We start from the raw sequence: 18,860 nt of genomic DNA on the forward strand, positions 1-18,860 counted from the left end.
TCTCCCTGGGGCCCTTCTATGTAATATTATGAGATCTAAAGAACACTGGAGGTTATTTTTCAGTTGTTGCAGTTGATCATAAATTTTAAAGGTAATGTGGGCTCTACAGTAGAGCATATGCCATTCATAAATTTAATTAGCTCAATAATCCTTCAGTGGGCACAGGCTAAACACTCTAGTCCTGGAGGATGTAAACATTAACCACATGCTAACAGCTGAAAACATTCACCATGTAGTCCTATTCTGTGCAGACAAATTCCCCGCGGCTGGGCATAATTAATAGCTTTACAGTCTACGAGGCCATAATGCTCATCAGTTATTAATTAGAAATTCGTTTTCCTGAATAAATAACACTGATGATTGATGATGAAAGTTGTAATTGGGCTTTGAGAGCGATTCTCCAGGGGAAAGCATCTTAAGAAAACAAAACCACTGTAACAGGAGCAACACTGAAACACAGAATTGGAGGGCAGATATCAGATAGATAACATTGTTTGATCAAGGATGTAACATGTTTCTGTTTCATTTACTGACATGCCGCTACAAGGTACTTAAAATATTTGCAGTGTAGATAAATATTGGTGACATATGGATGGATTGTGCTGGATAGTCGACCTATAAACCAAAAACAGCTTAAAATAAAGGGTTATAAGTAATGGACAACTTGTACCTGTACCAGCAGTTTCATATGTTGATCATGCATTAAGTGATCTATTACACAATTGTTTATAATTAAACCATGACCACTTTCTTTAATGAAATTAATAAGGGCCAATTTGATGACAGAACATCTTTGGGATGAATTGGAACATTAAGTGCCAGCCAGAACTCATATGCTTAGAGGACATTTTCTCAGATGATCAGATACAATTCAACCACCACCTTTAAACTTGATAAAAGTTTATTTCTGATTATATGGACAAGAAAAGCAGGAGCAGGTCATTCTTAGTAACAACAGCCTGTAAGCCATGGTGATGTAATGCTCTTTTGACTTCTAATTAATAGCAGACCCGTAATAATCTTGTAATGATCGGACAAAGAAGAGATCATCGCAAAAAGAATAGGCATAAGAAACAGTTTGTTTGATTTACTTTTTAATGAGTGTTGTTAAATTATACCTATTTATAAGAGCACTTCAAATGAAATATTAAGCAATGCCACAACATATCATTATATAACTTTTAGACGTTTTAAAACAGTAGAAAATGAATACTGCATATTTTCTTAACCAGAGTGACTTACAGAATTGCTTCCATAGTGAACATTACCTTACTCTAGTTTAAGTAGACAACAGTTCAAGAATATAAATCTGCTGAAACCCTGTTAGAACCAAAGTTTAGAGCATTAGTAAGTAAGTACAAATCAGCTTAAGTGCTAAGTAAAGAGATGGAGGTTTTTAACCGTCTTTTGAAGACAGCGAGAGACTCAAATGTTCGGACAGACAAGGGAAGCTTGTCCCACAACTTGGGTGCCAGTACAGAGAAGAGCCTTGATGCTTGTCTTCCTCGAGTTCTGGGTGGAGGATCAAGTGGCTTGGAGGTTGCTTGGTAGAGAGCGGGGTTTTATTAGACGTTGAAGGTAACTTGGGGCTGGTCCAGTTTTGGCTTTGTAGGTGAGCATTATTAAATGCGTGCAGCTACAGGAAGCCAGTGAAGAGAATGCAGCAGTTGGCGATGTGGCAGTGTTTAGGTTTAAACATGTAATAAAACATTACTTCAACTGCATATTAAATAAGGTCATAAAGGTTAAAGTTAACATAAATAGATTTATTGGCCAAGTATGTGAATACACACAAGGAATTTGGTTCCAGCTGATGGTATCTCTCTAGTATAAACACAGTATACAAGCAATGTACAAGTTGCAGACAATGCACAAGAACATTAAACATTAAACACAAAAATATACAAACTATAAGACTATATACAGGCAATATATAGAAAATGTATGGACGTACATATATGTATGTATGTATGTACATATAAGCAGAGGTACACAGTATATGGTAACATACCAATGGCAATATACAGTTATATACAGATAATCTAAGCTAGCAGCATATGAAAAAAGTAAAAGATGAGTGAAATAATGTATTTAAAACAACCATTTTAATTTAGGCTATCATAAAATATTGCCATTTGGCTTTAGATTAAGGAAAGACAGACTAAAAGGTATTACTAGTCCCGTTTGAGCTACGATCCTTAAAGTTCTTCACTTTTATCAGCTCTAAATTACTTAGAATGGCCCTTAGTGAAGATATCAATTCTCATCAATTATAAGTTACTTTAGAAACCATACTTACGTCTAGGACAGTTGAGGTATAGAACTATTACACATTTGTGTCAGTATCATATTTTTCAACAATAGAAGGTAAAAGGACAGGAGAATAAAATCACACAAAGGTAAAATTGTGCTGTTGTGGCCTTCTATAACCTGACTGATAGGCCTTTGAAGAAAAGCTTTGCAAGTGAGAAAGACATTGGCTGCTTTGAACAAGCCTCACTCTTACAATAGCAGTAGCGAACCTAGTCTACTTATGTGATTTCATTTTCATGTTGTACATCCATATTCGAAACAAAGACCACTGTGACAACAATAGCATCACAGTACTGTATAGTTAATCGCAGAAACTGCATGGTTGCTAAGTTACTGACTCTCATGGGACTGTGCACTATACGGCGCAATCCTTTAAATGACGGCGGGGAATGGTGAAAACTCCAGCCTTCTGCGGCTTACTATTGATTCTGCACAGAAGATCCAAGCACTCATGATAGGCTTTTGATATATTTTCCTGCTGTAGTGGGTCCCTTGAAACTCTGCAAGAAAAATAACTGTCAATATGCTCCTATTATGATCTCTTGATCTGTGGCCATAAAAACCTTAAGCGATGGCCCTTATTGCAAAATAATGGGTTAGACTATTCAATATCAGGTGCTGTTGCAATTTAAGGTTTTTCAAAGTATTGTTTTCTCAGGAGGCGGGATAACCCTCTGTGGCCTTTCTCTGAACGTTCAGAGCCTAATTAGTTTGATTGACTTGCAGGAGAGAGGGATCAGCTGTGACATCACAGGCTTTGGTAATAAATACCGACTGATGGGATGGCCGTCACCACCTCCCTCACCTGTCACACTTAGCCGTCTGCATCAGCCCCCTACAGACTGGTTCATAGCACTCGCTGGCCTATTAGCAATTTATAATGGTGATCAAGAAGTAGTCAGCAGCGAATCAAGACAACTGTCTCCCCTTGGTACTAATTGGGCTGTGTTCTTTTCTGATAAATGGCTTGTGACTAGCATGGGGTCCCTTGGATTTTACAGATTCTAATGGCCCACACTAACTAGATTTACTAACAGATACTGGGTCAAGGAATTGGAGATAGGGTGCAAAAAAATGTTAATTAATATCAATAATGGCCAATTATTAGTTTGACAGAAGGATCCGAGCTAAGTGTGTGCTCTAATGACTCCCAACTAAGTTGAAGGGAAACACTGGCAAATTAGCATAACAGTGCATGCACACTGCATGGAGGTGCCTAGCAAACATCTGCTGTGTTAGAAATTTAAATACGCTCCCTGTTAGTGGCACTGGATGTAGTCGCATAATCAGCCATTCTTCGTTGGTCATTTTGACGGCGCTAACAATGCCCTTGTGACCAGTCGGTCCCGCCCCTCTGGGCCTTCCAATCAAGAGTGGCCTCATGCAGACCGTGGCTGTAACCGTAACAACGGCTGAGTTAAAGAGCACTTCAGGGACCAGCTTTGTGTTACAGGCCCTAATCCTCTTCTGCCATTACGCCTGCCTTTCATTGAGGCTAACACTTACACAGACGTGCTTTAATCAAATTTAAACATGCTCTTGGAGGATGAATAGACGTGTAAATGACATATTAATTGACACCCTTTCTGTTCGGGTCCAGTACGAGTCACTGCTGAACAAATAGTTTTTCTTTCACTTACAAAAAAGAAATAAGGTAATAAATCATGAGCAGACGTGACTGAAAATAGGGGTACCCTTGGTACCCTTTATGAAAATAAACCACTATTAGCTTTTAAAGGTTTAAATGAACACAATATTAGTTTATCACTTCGCATAAAAATAAAACCATGAAGTTTTGGAAATAGTTCAATCCTTACTTGGAAAGAAAATATTGAGACCCTTTGCAAGTTGTAAAAAATAATTGCATTGTGGTGACAGCAGACTGTTCTGATATAACTACTCTTACAGGTGTTTTCTTTCAGATTTTTTGCAGATTCTTTACAGATTTATGCCACTGCTTAACATTCACATTGAATATATCAAACAGGAGGAAAAGCAGAGAGTGGTCTGCAATAGCCAAGCATGCTCAATATAATGCTTACAGGACCATCTTCAAGAGCTTAATGTTTTTGTGACCACGGAGTCCAATATTAATATATCTATAGGGCCATTTGCATGCTGACAAACCACAGTCATTCTTTGTGAATGTGCTTTGGAGATTAGAAAGAAAATGAAAGATTTGGGGTAAGTAGCACAAACTCTAGGCCTGCTATGAAATATGGAAGGGACTCGGAAATGTTTTTGGGGTTGCTTAGCTGCCTCAGGAAGGGCAATTCAAACTTGAGATAGCTCGAACAGTTTGCTGAAGAAAAGTGTCAAACAACTAGAAGTGCAGAAATCTTATTCAGAATTTTTTGAAAATGTTTAGTTGCAGTCATTGCCTCCAAAGGCTGGGCTACAAAATCTAAACTTAAGGGTACATATTATTTTATCAATGCTAATTTTGTTCAGATACGTTCAGTTCAGTAAATCACAAGTAAAGTTTCTGTTCTGTTCATTAATTCATTGTTTGTTTTACCACCTCTTTATCCTGGTCATAGTTGTGGTGGATCTGATTGTGCAAAAGTCAGGGTACACAAACACACACATTTACACTTAGGCAATTTTAGTAGCTCCTGGAGCACCCAGAGTAAACCTACCTGGACACAGGGAGAACATGCAAACTCCACACAAAAAGGACTTGATTGCCTGGCCAGGAAAGTGAATCTAGACTCTTTTTGTTGTGAGGTGACCACAGTGCCACCCATGTTTCTGTTTTATTCAATGTAAAATAAAGAATAATGGATACTTTACGCTATTGTTGTATTTAACTATATTTGCAGAAAATTGTGTTCTGTTTTGAAAGAAACTAGAAAAATACCAATATTTTTGGCGTCATCTGTACGTTTTGTGTCTGTTTGGTGGTTTGTAGAATGTAATAAAGTTTGTGTTGTAGTGTATCTGGTATACCTGTCATACTCTTGAAGTCATATGCTTGTGTTTGTGTTGTAATGCGGTGAAATATGCACTGACATATTTCTAATGTTTTGTGATGATTTACTACAGATTTGTGTTGTAGTATATCAAGTATTTCTGTAATAGTAAGTTGATATTTCTGTCATATTTCTGCAAAACTTGTGTTGACATACTACTGTCCTGTGATAGCATTGTGGTACTCCTGTTAAATTCAAAAGTTGTGAGATAACTCTGTACCACAAGAATTTCACAGTCATACTCCAACACATGCTTTGTGTAATTAATCACATGAGGGTTACATCACGTTCTTCAGTAAATTCTGCATCGATACTGGGCGCATACTATGTTCAAATATACAAAAGGTAAATTATTCAATAACACCACAACTCCTCATATTTAATTACTACTTCAGCAGGTCACAGAGGACTAAGCTCCAAACGTAAATATATTGTCCTCCAATAATGTCCAATATATTACAGCCTTAGGGAAGAATTCTTAAATTAACATTTTAGTCAGCAACTTAAATAATATGCTTTTTAAGGGTGTCTGCTTAATCTATTGTAATGCAGCAGCAGTGTGACCGTATTGACCAAATTGGACCATATGACAAGCGGTGTACATGTCAGAGTCCAGGAAGAGTAGTGGGTCCCAAAGGACTGCCTTTTGAGGGCCAAAAGCACGACCCAGCTGTAGGAAACCTGCTCTCATACAAATACACACGCCTGCACTCTGTGGAACAGGGTGGTGGGCAAAACGCTGCTTCTTCCTGATGTACTGCACTCAATTTCTTCCTTTTAAATAGAGGTCAAACGGACATCATCGTATTTTATGTCACCAAGGTGGTCAAAAGATCTAAAACTGAAAAAACAGAATCACAAAAAACAGAATCAATTTAATATATGCTATATCAATGAAATAATGTATTATGTTTTAATAGGCACTTAAATGGCTTAAGTTTTGCAAAGACTGTCACAAAATTTAGTTCCCTCTCCCATTTATTGTGCTCCTTCTAAACCAGTGGAATACTCCATTTCACAGCTCAATGTTTCATATAAAGTCTGCTTATTCTGCAGTTGTATCCTTTATTTATTTGCCTACTGGATGTAACTATTAGAAATATACAGCAACCAGACGCTGTCCTATTTTTGTTATTTAAGGCAGAAAAATTGACTTAAAAATATATATTATTTTTATTTTTTCTATGTATGCAATACCAGTATGCAATTGAAACTGGTATTTTAATTAGCTGGTATTTTTTTTCTTCAACTGCTTTCTCTTGGTCAGAATGGTGGCAGGCCCAGTTTCACTGGGAAACACTGAGCACAACTGGGAAATACCCTGGACAGGGTGCCAATTCATTGCATGGTTTTGGTAATCCCACCAGACATAGCCTTGTACACATAGACATAGTCTTGTCTGTGTAGAGGCCTGGCTGGCCTATAGCGCAGCAGATCAAAAGTGCCAAAGGGCATTCATCTCTAAGAAAAGAAGGTGTCTCCTTATTGCAGAGTTTGATAGCTGTATGGTCCCATGGTGTTTAAACTTGCATATTATCATTTAAACAGATTATTCTGGTACCTTCAGGCATTTGAAAATGTACTGGCTGATTTTTTTTTTTTTACAATTTTCTTATTATGTCAGTCAAGGAGGCAAGAAGGCATTGAAGTTAGGCATAAAATCCTGCCACAGGTACACCTCCAATTAACTCAAATAATGTCAATTAGCCTTTCTGAAGCTTTAAAATTAATTATATATTTCCTGTCATTTTCCAAGCTACAAATCTCAGGTTTGTTATTTAAGATTTAAGGATGAATTTTAAGGCACTGTATGTCTATGGCAATTGCAGTGCACATAATATCCATCTAATATTACAATGACACCAGCGTTCATGTATCTTGTTCTCTTCCCCTTTTTGCCTCCTCTCTGAACACGGCTTGCCATTTAGCTCAAGTAATTACTCTCAGAGAGGAACAGATCTAAAGCAGGCTGAATGTCCTCTTGCTGTAGCGGAGCACAAGGTCATGCTGCATGTCTAAGATCTCAGCCTGTATTATCAGATCACTATCATCTACTGCCTGTAACAGTGTGTTGCAGTGTGTGGCATGGGGACTTATGCTCGTGTGCGTGTATGACCTTCTCATGAACACCCTCTGCGTGTAGTATGCGGAGGTGGTGTGTGTCATGTCTTAGCAGTGCCACCAGGTCCCGGTGCTTTGTGGTTGTAGTGGCCTTATCTAAGCTTGGCTCAGCAGGGGAGAGCTGCTCCACCAAATGGACATGCAGCCCTTCCACTTAAGGGCAAATCTGACAATGCATATCTGCATATCTAACATCATGATTTATGCAGGACAGAACCCTGTGACATGAGGAAGGCTTATGAAGAAGTGTACCAATGCAGGACTTCAAATAATGCTTAAGCATCATTGAGTGGGTATGATAACTGGAGTGTTTCAGGCAATGGTGAAGAACAAAAAATATTATTAATCATAATATTAGTATTACTAATTTTGTTATCCAACAGTTTAGTATATAGATTAAATGATTAACACACACATGTTCATATACTTTTGGCCATATATTTTAATTTAATCCCATCTACGTATAAATATCAGTATAGTGATGGCGGGTCTGGTTTCACTGGGAAACACTGGGTGCAACACAGGAATACGGGGTGCCAATCTATTGCATGGCTTTGGTCATCCCACCAGACAAAGCCAGTCATGTCTGTATAGAGGATTGCTGTCTGATAGCGCAGCAGACCAATAGTACCAACGTATGTTCAACTCTAGGAGAAAGAAAGTGTCTCTTTCCTGAACAGTATAATGGCTGTGTGATCCCATTTGTGTTTACACTTGCATATTATTGTATGAACAGATGAATGTGGTACCTTTAGGCATTTGGAAATTGCTTCTGGCATTGGAAAATTGCCATTATTGAGTGGGTATGATAACTGGAGTGTTTCAGGCAATAGTGTAGGACAAAAAAATTAAATTATTATTATTCATAATATTAGCATTATTACGTTTGTTATACACCAGTTTAGTATTTAGATTAAACGATTAACACACACATGTCCATATACTTTTGGTCATATAGTTAAATACAATTCATTCTATAAATATCACACTTGAGAATATACTGACTGACTGGGTCCAGGTGAAAATATACACTTGACATGGTGACGATTTTTGCAAGGCATCTCAACCGCCCTCAGTCTCTTAATAACACCTAGGGGTTAATTTATAAGATGCCAGTTCACCTAATAGCATGTTTTTCTGGGGTCTCAGAGAACATCAAACAAAAATGCACAATGGAGTGTCAGTTTCAAACACAAAATAACTGCATGAGGAAGTGGAAGTTACATCATTGGTGACAACATCAAAGCCAAGTTCAAAAGCTAGTAAGTTTTGCTTCATTTTTCTGTCCCCACAATGTTCAGGAAGCTTATATTTTATAACCTGACACTATAATGATTAAGAAAGCTATTGTGGCCTTAAATACAGTACATGGCCTAAACTCTATTGTAAATAATGTAGCACATACAGTATATAGGCGTTTAATGCTTTGTAAACAGAATTTAAAGATTAATTTATTATTATCATATTTTTCTCACATTTTGGCTTGTTTTTTGTTGCCTTTTTCCTTTATTAGCACTTTGCTGTATTAAAGTAGTTTGTTTGTTGTCACTAGCATAGCATGTCCTAGCATAGCTAAACTGATTCCAGGTGTAAATGTACAAAGCTTTGTTTCTAGTAAAGTACAGCTTTATATGAATTTACAACATTCACACACTCGCAGTGTTGTTTTAATTGTTTAATTGTACTTTATAAATAACATGTACTGGTTTGCTGTTTATAAGCATACATGCTAGTTATCTTGTGGGTTGTTTAGGAGGCTCATGTAAACTGTTTATGTAGCACAAGGCTGCTTACAGATGGTAGAAACTTTTTAATAGGAAGAAGAATTAGAACTTGCAATGATAGTATCAGCTTTTGCAAATATCTGTCTAGTTTACTCCTCAACCTTGCTCACTAATGGACCAATGTTGACTGATCAAAGAGACAGAAGAGACGATCTTGTTAATGTTTGTTTGTTTATTAGGATTTTAACGTCATGTTTTACACTTTGGTTACATTCATGACAGAACTGGTAGTTACTCTTTACACAAGGTTCATCAGTTCATCAGTTCACAAGTTTAACGTCAAACACAGTCATGGACAATTTTGTATCTCCAGTTCACCTCACTTGCATGTCTTTGGATTGTGGGAGGAAACCGGAGCTCCCGGAGGAAACCCACGCAGACACGGGGAGAACATGCAAACTCCACACAGAAAGGACCCGAACCGCCCCACCTGGGGATTGAACCCAGGACCTTCTTGTCAATCTTGTTAATAAGTAAAGTCTGCTTTACATGTTCTTTCTGTGTCTACCTGGGTTACCCCGGGCCCTGGGATTTCCTCCCACCTTTCAAAACATGTTTTCCATGTCTGTGTGGGTTTCCTCCGAGAGCTCCGGTTTCCTCCCACAGTCCAAAGACAGTCCAAGAGAACATGCAAACTCCACACAGAAAGAACCTGGACCGCCCACCTGGGGATCAAACCCAGGACCTTCTTGCTCTGAGGTGACAGTGCTACCCACTTAGCCACCATGCCGCCCAAAATCCTTCTGAGTGGAGGCATCAGTATGTAACACATAGTAGCTACCACAGTCCTTCTTGACTTGATTTAATTCAATGATAAGCCAGTTCAGGAAGTTAGGCCTGGCTGCCTCATATTTGAGAGCACGTTAGGCCATATGGTGTGATATAAAGTAAATAAAATCTGTCCCAGTGGAGCAATAAAACTAAAGCTAATGGAAAGAAAATCCAAAGTAGCCTAATATTCAGAAAGACTTTGGTAAATCAATGCTCATTAGAAAGAGAGAGGATAAGAGATATTTGTTTTCAATAAAGCTTCAACAAGGTTAAATATTTTTGGTCTAAAAGGCCTGTCAAGCTTCTCCTTTATTTAATGTTAGGCTGTTTTGTCTCCAGGTTAACAGTGCTAAAAAAACACAATACAACAGCATATGTTTTATCCACATTGTTGAATTGAGCAGCGTCTCTGTTGAGTGGCGACACCGTGCGAATGATGGCGGGACATGTGTGTGCATTGACGACTGACTGAGTGTTGTGTTTGTCACCGTCTCTATGGCCTCGTGTGTATAAATTTGCTGTCTGCTCTCCGTTTCTCTTTCTTAATTCACTGCAGTCGGGTTGTTCTGTAGCGCTCCTTGTTGGTCCCCAGAACAATCGGAGTGGAGACAATAGCTCTGCAATGATGGAGCCGTACAGCAGCCATCTGCAGCAGCAGCTGCCGTGCTGCATCTGCACAATATGCTGCAGCGCCCAGCCCCAGTAATCTGCATAAAAAGGAGAGGCCTTATCCCAGTCTAGTTAATAATCACAAACAATCGATGCACTTCATTCCCTTACTGGAGCTGGTTAAAAAGCCTCATACATCTAAGCTACACACACACACACACACATGTTCAAATACCTGCATGAACACACACATCCACAAGCGTCAGAAAAGTTTTAATATGCTTGTTGTAGCTCTCAGACAGCTGGAGGTCATGCAGTGTAATGCGGAGATGTTGATTCTGCCTGAAGCTACAGATTTACTCTGGTCTGATTTCATTTTTCATGAGCACTATAATTAGGACACTCAGGATTTCAATACTTGGCCTAGAGAGACAGGTATGAGGGGTAGCACACTGCACTGTTGTGGTCTGCATCCTGGGGGTAAATTTTATGATAACACTAGACTGGAGGCTTTTACTATGTTTTTCACACCTCCAATCAATCCAATTTGTTAAATGTAATCCATTTATATTGGTTATAATAATATGAAGGCCTTATTTCTTAACCTTATTGGACTAATTATTAACATGATTGTAATAATCAATAATCTAGAATAATGTAGGGCAAATAAAATGCCTTTATTTGTCATCTATACAGAGTATCTCTCTCTCTCTCTCTCTCTCTAAATATATATATATATACAGTGTATCACAAAAGTGAGTACACATCTCACATTTCTGCAATTATTTTATTATATCTTTTCATGGGACAACACTATAGACATGAAACTTGGATATAAGTTAGAGTAGTCAGTGTAGAACTTGTATAGCAGTGTAGATTTACTGTCTTCTGAAAATAACTCAACACACAGCCATTAATGTCTAAATGGCTGGCAACATAAGTGAGTACACCCCACAGTGAACATGTCCAAATTGTGCCCAAAGTGTCAATATTTTGTGTGACCACCATTATTATCCAGCACTGCCTTAACTCTCCTGGGCATGGAATTCACCAGAGCTGCACAGGTTGCTACTGGAATCCTCTTCCACTCCTCCATGATGACATCACGGAGGTGGTGGATGTTAGACACCTTGAACTCCTCCACCTTCCACTTGAGGATGCGCCACAGGTGCTCAATTGGGTTTAGTCCATCACCTTTACCTTCAGCTTCCTCAGCAAGGCAGTTGTCATCTTGGAGGTTGTGTTTGGGGTCGTTATCCTGTTGGAAAACTGCCATGAGGCCCAGTTTTCGAAGGGAGGGGATCATGCTCTGTTTCAGAATGTCACAGTACATGTTGGAATTCATGTTTCCCTCAATGAACTGCAGCTCCCCAGTGCCAGCAACACTCATGCAGCCCAAGACCATGATGCTACCACCACCATGCTTGACTGTAGGCAAGATACAGTTGTCTTGGTACTTCTCACCAGGGCTCCGCCACACATGCTGGACACCATCTGAGCCAAACAAGTTTATCTTGGTCTCGTCAGACCACAGGGCATTCCAGTAATCCATGTTCTTGGACTGCTTGTCTTCAGCAAACTGTTTGCGGGCTTTCTTGTGCGTCAGCTTCCTTCTGGGATGACGACCATGCAGACCGAGTTGATGCAGTGTGCGGCGTACGGTCTGAGCACTGACAGGCTGACCTCCCACATCTTCAACCTCTGCAGCGATGCTGGCAGCACTCATGTGTCTATTTTTTAAAGCCAACCTCTGGATATGACGCCGAACACGTGGACTCAACTTCTTCGGTCGACCCTGGCGAAGCCTGTTCCGAGTGGAACCTGTCCTGGAAAACTGCTGTATGACCTTGGCCACCATGCTGTAGCTCAGTTTCAGGGTGTTAGCAATCTTCTTATAGCCCAGGCCATCTTTGTGGAGAGCAACAATTCTATTTCTCACATCCTCAGAGAGTTCTTTGCCATGAGGTGCCATGTTGAATATCCAGTGGCCAGTATGAGAGAATTGTACCCAAAACACCAAATTTAACAGCCCTGCTCCCCATTTACACCTGGGACCTTGACACATGACACCAGGGAGGGACAACGACACATTTGGGCACAATTTGGACATGTTCACTGTGGGGTGTACTCACTTATGTTGCAGCTATTTAGACATTAATGGCTGTGTGTTGAGTTATTTTCAGAAGACAGTAAATCTACACTGCTATACAAGCTGTACACTGACTACTCTAAGTTATATCCAAGTTTCATGTCTATAGTGTTGTCCCATGAAAAGATATAATGAAATATTTGCAGAAATGTGAGGGGTGTACTCACTTTTGTGATACACTGTATATATATATATATATATATATATATATATATACATATATATATATATATATATATATATATATATATATATATATATATATATATATATATATGTATATATATATATATATATATATATATATATATATATATGTATATATATATATATATATATATGTATATATATATATATATATATATATATGTATATATATACCGATCAGCTATAACATTAAAACCACCTCCTTCTACACTCCCTGTCCATTTTATCACCACCACCACCACTTACCATATAGAAGCACTTTGTAGTTCTACAATTACTGACTGTAGTCCATCTGTTTCTCTGCATGCTTTGTTAGCCCCCTTTCATGCTGTTCTTCAATGGTCAGGACTCTCCTAGGACCACTACAGAGCAGGTATTATTTAGATGGTGGATCATTCTCAGCACTGCAGTGACACTGACATGGTGGTGGTGTGTTAGTGTGTGTTGTGCTGGTATGAGTGGATCAGACACAGCAGCGCTGATGGAGTTTATAAATACCGTGTCCACTCACTGTCCACTCTTTTAGACACTCCTACCTAGTTGGTTCACCTTGTAGATGTAAAGTCAGAGACGATCACTCATCTATTGCTGCTGTTTGAGTTGGTCATCTTCTAGACCTTCATCAGTGGTCACAGGACGCTGCCCACAGGGTGCTGTTGGCTGGATATTTTTGGTTGGTGGGCTATTCTCAGTCCAGCAGTGACAGTGAGGTGTTTAAAAACTTTGTCAGCGCTGCTGTGTCTTATCCACTCATACCAGCACAACACACACTAACACACCACCAGCATGTCATTGTAACTGCAGTGCTAAAAATGATCCACCACCCAAATAATACCTACTCTGTAGTGGTCCTGTGGGGGTCCTGACAATTGAAGAACAGGATGAAGCAGGCAAAAAAGCATGCAGAGAAACAGATGGACTACAGTCAGTAATTGTAGAACTACAAAGTGCTTCTATATGGTAAGTGGAGCCGATAAAATGGATAGTGAGTGTAGAAACAAGGAGGTGGTTTTAATGTTATGACTGATCAGTGTATATAAATATATGTAACATTTTACTGTACAGTTTTCTGCCTATCCCAGCTTGTTTGGAGGCTGGGTCAGAGTGCCGGGACCGCCATGGTAAAGTGCTCTTGAAGCCAAAAAGGTTAAAGGCCTTGCTCAAGGGCCCAAAAGTGACTGCATGATGGCCCACAGGCTACCACTGTCACTCTAAATTCTGCAAATGTTTCTTACTACTTGCTTAAAATGTTAAACTGAATATAGGAATGTTATAGAATGTTGTAAACTTAACATACTGATTATAAATGCCTAAATGATCTTAAAGAATCATATCTCAATAGGATATTAATATATATTAAAAACAAGTTTAAGGGCTGTGGCTGTTAAAATAAATCATCATATTTAGGGACTGATCAATACGATAATTCAATCAAGTTGAGTTTAGATCTTAAAACACTGCCTAGCAGTATGACGTCAATTAACATTTAACATCGTCATTGAAATATTTTGATTATGGTTTGTATAATGAAACTCATTATATTAATTTAGGGTCCATAATAGCAGTAAAACTACTAACTAAACAAACCTATAATAAATACTTCATACCTGTGCACAAACAGCCGCTGTGCTTGGCTGAGGTGTAACTCATCATCTGTGTCAGGATTTAAGCAAAGGATGAAACACCTGCTTGGCTTGCAGTCACAGAGACTGAGTTCTGTTCTCAGCCTCATCAAGCATGCACCTTCATTTACATAATTACAAAGAGCAACCCAAATGACTTCTGGGTTTTACCTCATTAAGGCTGAATCTCAGCTTCTACCCAAACAGCCATTATCACATGAAAATGAACTTTGTAACAGAACAGCAGAAGAATAATGCTATATACAGTAAATGACATGGTTTTCATTATTCACTTAAAAATGCCAAGTAGGATATTAAGGATTGAAAGATTTTTAAAATTGATTTATTGACTTATAGCACTGTTTTTATTAAAAAGCACAATTATAATCTCTTATACATGATGCTCTCTGACACACGGGTATACAGTCAAGTTAAAGTTAAGAAATTGGCGGCACTGTGTAAAATTAATAAATGCCACTGGGTAAAAGGACACTTAATACATTCCACTTTTTCTCATTGAATTTAAGCCAGTGTATTAAAGTGGATAATGAACTCTTAGCAGACACTTATTTGATATAGTGGGAAGTGTGCAATAATATTGATTAGCTGTGCACTCCCTTTGCTATTCCCCTGTTAGTAGCATATGCTGATTGAATATAAACTTTTTAATGTACCAGGTGCTGGTAAAATTCTGTTAATATGGCTTTTTTTCCAAAAATGTGCCACAGTGTTTATACTCCATTATATCACATTACAGAATGCCGGCAGGTTTAAGAAAGTAAGACCTTTGTGGAATGTGCTGCAATGGCTCATCAAGCTGCCATCCTCAGTTTAGTTAGGATTTTAACGTCATGTTTTACACTTTTGGTTACATTCATGATAGGAATGGTAACCACTCACTACACAAGGTTCATCAGTTCACAAGTTTATATCGAACACAGTCATGGACAATTTAGTGTCTCCAATTCACCTCACTTGCATGTCTTTGGACTGTGGGAGGAAACCGGAGCACCTGGAGGAAACCCACGCAAACACAGGGAGAACATGCAAACTCCACACAGAAAGGACCCGGACCGCCCCACCTGGGGATCGAACCCAGGACCTTCTTGCTGTGAGGCGACAGTGCTACCCACTTAGCCACCGTGCCACCCCCACCACCATGTGAGAATGATCCACCACCCAAATAATACCTACTCTGTAGTGGTCCTGTGGGGGTCCTGACCATTGAAGAACAGGGAGAAAGCAGGTTAAAAAGGTATGTAGAGAAACAGATGGACTACAGTCAGTAATTGTAGAACTACAAGGTGCTTCTATATGGTAAGTGTAGCTGATAAAATGGACAGTGAGTGTAGAAAGCAGGAGGTGATTTTAATGTTATGGCTGATTGTTATTGGCATAGCTTAGCAGAAATAGTATCATAATGACTGTTGCTTTAGTGTCTTTCTTTTGTTGTGGGGCCTTTTATTTGTTTTTTGTTCACATTCTGTCAAATTCATGTTTAGCACAAAAAACTATTTCTGATGCTGCCTCAGATTCACTAACGAGGAGACAAAAACAGAGGTGGCAGGCAATTTTTAACCAATCAGTACAATGAAGTTTTCTGCTTGTCTGGCAATTACGAGTGTTTCTGAGTGTGACTTGAAGGACCCAAATTTGGTTGCTTAGTTTCAAAACTGTTAGCTTTAGTTATAATGAATTCACTGATGGTGGTTTACAGTTGGATGCAGATTTTAGGCATCCCTGATGCATTTTGTTGCAGAATTAAAAGAAATATAAACAAGCTATACAGCAAATGATACACCATACAAATAATACACTATACATACCAATAAATACACCATACTTATGTCAGTACACGGTTGATATCGGCCATGCAGTGTCTCCTGTGTTTTTGGATGAACAGAAATGAACAGTTCCATGTACCTATGAACAGTTATCTATACAGTACAAATAATCTTGAGATCTGAATTTGCTTGAAAATCCTCCAAATCCATCCACCAAGAGAGACATCTGTACAGAGGTCTTCTCATTCCCAAATGTCCAAAAAAGAGCCCATACCACAAACGTATGCACCACCGACCTAATAATCTATAACTGCAGTGACATATACACCGATCAACCATAACATTAAAACCACCTTCTTGTTTCTACACTCACTGACCATTTTATCAGCTCCACTTACCATATAGAAGCACTTTGTAGTTCTACAATTACTGACTGTAGTCCATCTGTTTCTCTGCATGCTTTGTTAGCCCCCTTTCATGCTGTTCTTCAATGGACCACCACAGGACCACCACAGAGTAGGTATTATTTGTTATTATTTATATAATATATTATTTAAATATTCAAACAGCATCAGTAGATGAGCGATTTTACATCTACAAGGTGGACCAACTAGATAGTAGTGTCTAATAGAGTGGACAGTGAGTGAAAACTCCAGCAGCGCTGCTGTGTCTGATCCACTCATACCAGCACAACACACACTAACACACCACCACCATGTCATTGTCACTGCAGTGCTGAGAATGATCCACCACCTAAATAATACCTGCTCTGTGGTGGTCCTGTGGGGGTCCTGACCATTGAAGAACAGGGTGAAAGGGGACTAACAAAGTATGCAGAGAAAGAGATGGACTACAGTCAGTAATTGTAAAACTACAAAGTGCTTCTATATGGTAAATGGAGCTGATAAAATGGACAGTGAGTGTAGAAACAAGGAAGTGGTTTTTATGTTATGGCTGATCGGTGTATAACTTGTTATGTGAAAGTAAAAATATGATTAAACAAATGAATGCAAATTGTGTTTGTCTCTAAGCGTTAATAAGATGCAGACATTTTACAGCCAGATCCTTAAAAGTTTTTACTTCCTGTTGCACACTGTTACCTTTTTGTGTCTCTTTTTTGTTATTTTAACCATTTATGTACATGCAATCACTGACAATGAATACAAAGCAAAGTTCAATGAGTGCTACATGATCTGCATGAAAACTTTCTGATTGTTACACAGAATCCGTGCATCTGAGAATCTGGCTTCCAACGTGAAGAGTTGTGGTTCCCTGAGTGATAAAAGAAGATGAGTATGGCAGGTGCGGCGCTCTCCTGGCGATGCGCTGGGTAACAGTGGAGGCGCACAGGTGTGATGTGTTGCTGAGACAATGTGAGCCAGGTGTTTATTGAGATATCAGAATGTGTCAGGGTAAGGGAAATGTGCCTGTCAGCTGGGGTTTAGATCTGTCACTCTCTCTCAAGTACATTATAAAGACTCTAAGACGACATGACAGCACAGGAAACACCTGTAGAAACACACACACCCATGATATTTCTTTATATTCCATCATATCTCATGAGATTAAATATGGCATGTTGCAACTTTGCCTCAAATATGTCCAAATAAAAATACTCATAAAAAGGGATTTGCAAACTATTAAAAATTATGTTTGCTAATACATTGTTAAGCGTAACAAAGTTTAAAATTTAAAATAATCCAAAACATTTTTCCTAAACAACTTAAAATTCTACCAAATAGTATGGTAAATTAGTACACTACAGTGCCTCACAAAGTTTATTGCACATTTATGGAAGTTTCAGTGTCAGTGTCAGAATTCATCATTACATTTACACACACAACACCTGGGATTTTATTATGTACTGTTGTATTAGGTACAGTGCAGCTAACAGGTCAAACTAGCTGCTAATTAACTGGTTGTCAGGTAACCAGGGACCATGTCATCTTCCAATAATTAAAATTTTACATGTAATTGACTCAAAGCAGAAGCCCAGAGTCCAGAAGCACTTTTTCCCATTTTTTGTTTTACCACTGCTTTATACTGGTCAAAGTCATGGTGGGTCCAGCTTCCCTGGAATTATTGTACGCAAATCAATAACACACCACAGACAGGACGCAATGTAAAGTTAAAGACGATCGCTCATCTATTGCTGCTGTTTGAGTTGGTCGTCTAGACCTTCATCAGTGGTCACAGGACGCTGCCTACAGGGCGCTGTTGGCTGGATATATTTTTGGTTGGTGGACTATTCTCAGTCCAGCAGTGACAGTGAGGTGTTTATAAACTCCAGCAGCGCTACTGTGTCCTATCCACTCATACCAGCACAACACACACTAACACACCACCACCATGTAAGTGTCACTGCAGTGCTGAGAATGATCCACCACCTAAATAATACCTGCTCTGTAGTGGTCCTGTGGGGTCCTGACCATTGAAGAAAAGCATGAAAGGGGGCTAACAAAGCATGCAGAGAAAGAGATGGACTACAGTCAGTAATTGTAGAAATACAAAGTGCTTCTATATGGTAA

Source organism: Trichomycterus rosablanca, chromosome 12, assembly GCF_030014385.1.
Source record: "Trichomycterus rosablanca isolate fTriRos1 chromosome 12, fTriRos1.hap1, whole genome shotgun sequence".
Lineage (NCBI taxonomy): Eukaryota > Metazoa > Chordata > Actinopteri > Siluriformes > Trichomycteridae > Trichomycterus > Trichomycterus rosablanca.